Genomic DNA, 2,659 nt, shown 5'->3' with positions numbered 1-2,659 from the left:
GAGGAGGAAGAAGAAGAAAGGGATAAAAAAAGATCATTTAGGTTTTCTTTAAAATAGAGTGATAAGTGGATCCGGTTCCGCCCTCCCTTTAGCTGCGGACCCCCCTCCGGGGCTAGAGTCTGAGATCCCTTTCCCAGAGTGCCCTGCGCAGTGAAGAAGCGGCTCCCAGGGACTGGGGGCATTTTGTGTTGGCTGGAGCCAGAACAAGATGGCAGCGTCGGCACTGACAGGGGTCCCTGCGGGCAGGAGCCGGCGGCAGTGGTAGCAGCGGTATCGTCGCCCTAACTCACCGCACCCCTTTTCCAGCCCGTGACGTCACCGCAGAAACGAGGCTGCGGCACCCGCCCAGAAGCAAGTGGCTCCGACTTGGTAACCACGAGAACCTCCTCACAAACTGCGGCCCGGCAAAAAGAAACCTGACTGAGCGGGGGTGATCAGGTTCCCCTTTGCCGATTCTGGGCCGGTAACGCCAAGCAAGTCAGCATTTTCAGTTTTCTGCTGCCCTCCTGCGCAACCTTGCTCAGTAGACGAGACCCAGGGGCCTCAGTCCTCCTTACAGAGGTGTTGGGGCTTGGCCCCAGCCTCCATCTTCGTCTCTCAGGATGGCGAGCAGCAGCGGCTCTAAAGCCGAATTCATCGTTGGAGGGAAATACGAACTAGTACGGAAGATCGGGTCTGGCTCCTTCGGGGACATTTATCTGGCGATCAACATCACCAACGGCGAGGAAGTGGCAGTGAAGTTGGAATCTCAGAAGGCCAGGCATCCCCATTTGCTGTATGACAGCAAGCTCTATAAGATTCTTCAAGGTGGTGTTGGCATCCCTCACATACGGTGGTATGGTCAGGAAAAAGACTACAATGTTCTAGTCATGGATCTTCTTGGGCCCAGCCTCAAAGACCTCTTCAATTTCTGTTCAAGAAGGTTCACAATGAAAACTGTACTTATGTTAGCTGACCAGATGATCAGTAGAATTGAATATGTGCATACAAAGAATTTTATACACAGAGACATTAAACCAGATAACTTCCTAATGGGTATTGGGCATCACTGTAATAAGTTATTCCTTATTGATTTTGGTTTGGCCAAAAAGTAAAGAGACAACAGGACAAGGCAACACATACCATACAGAGAAGATAAAAATCTGACTGGCACTGCCCAATACGCCAGCATCAGTGCACATCTTGGTATTGAACAGAGTTGCCTAGATGACATGGAATCATTAGGATATGTTTTGATGTATTTTAACAGAACCAGCCTGCCATGGCAAGGACTGAAGGCTGCAACAAAAAAACAGAAATATGAAAAGATTAGTGAAAAGAAAATGTCCACTCCTGTTGAAGTTTTATGTAAGGGATTTCCTGCAGAATTCACCATGTATTTTAACTATTGTCGTGGGCTGCGCTTTGAGGAAGCCCCAGATTACATGTACCTGAGGCAGCTATTCCGCATTCTTTTCAGGACCCTGAACCACCAATATGACTACACATTTGACTGGACAATGTTAAAGCAGAAAGCAGCTCAGCAGGCAGCCTCTTCAAGTGGGCAGGGTCAGCAGGCCCAAACCCCCACAGGTTTCTAAGCATGAATCAAGGAACAGAAGAAGCAGAGCAGATGATTGGAGCAGCATTTGTTTCTCCCCAAATCTAGAAATTATAGTTCACATGTACACTAGCCAGTGGTTGTGGACAACCATTTACTTGGTGTAAAGAACTTAATTTCATTATAAACTGGCTCTGGACAGCATTGGTGATGCTGTGTCCTGAGTTGTGGCTGCTGTAATTGTGAATATTTACTGAGATAGTGAAACATGGTGTCCAGTTTTCTATTGCATTTTTTCAAGTGGAAAAGTTAACTAAATGGTTGACACACAAATTGGTGGAGAAATTGTGCATATGCCAATTTTTTGTTGAAATCTTTTATTTTGAACTACACTACTGTTTGAGATCTCATTTCAGAAGAATGGCATGAACAGTCTTCAGCCACAGTTGTGATGGTTGTAAATGCTCACAATTGTGCATTCTTAGGGTTTATTCACCCCTGGGGTTTGCAAATTGTTCACTTATAACATTCTAAAAGTGGCTGGCTCCTTGTTCGCAAGCCAGCTGTTGTGGTAGCAACCAAAGATTCCAGTGTTTGAGCATATGAAAGACTCTGCCTGCTTACCTGTGCTAGAAATAACAGCATCTAAAGTGAAGACTTAAGAAAAACTTAATGACTACTAGAATATCCTTAGGACTCTGCATTAACTATAATGTTCTGGTATTTAAAAAAATGCATATTTGTCACAGAAATTTAGTTAACATCTTAAAATTGAACATGTATGTATGTTGCTTAGATAAATGTAATCACTATAAACATCTATATGACCTGGGATTTTGTTTTTATTTTGAAATGGGAGCTTTTCTGTTTACAAGTTCATTAAAAACTATTATCTATTTTTAAAAAAAAGAAAGAAATAGAGTGATAAGTGATTTAAGATAGACTGTGAGATAGCAATAAAGAATGGAGGAAAAAAAAAAGAAACCTTAGATTGTGTTTGTAATAGTATACTAAGTCAGCAAAATAAGACTGTTAGATAGTAAGGAAGTTACCCTTGAACCTTTGGTAACCACAAATCTAAAGGCTGCAATGGCAGTAAGTACATACCTATCGATAACC

General features: G+C 43.2%; 1 pseudogene; it reads left to right on the top strand.

The window, feature by feature from the left end:
• Positions 1-587: 587 nt before the first annotated feature.
• On the top strand, positions 588-2,413 carry LOC108398542 (casein kinase I pseudogene; annotated as a pseudogene).
• Positions 2,414-2,659: the final 246 nt, after the last annotated feature.

Source organism: Manis javanica, chromosome 1, assembly GCF_040802235.1.
Source record: "Manis javanica isolate MJ-LG chromosome 1, MJ_LKY, whole genome shotgun sequence".
NCBI lineage: Eukaryota > Metazoa > Chordata > Mammalia > Pholidota > Manidae > Manis > Manis javanica.
Note: the sequence above shows the minus strand (reverse complement) of the source record. Positions and strands in the feature narration are given on the sequence as shown.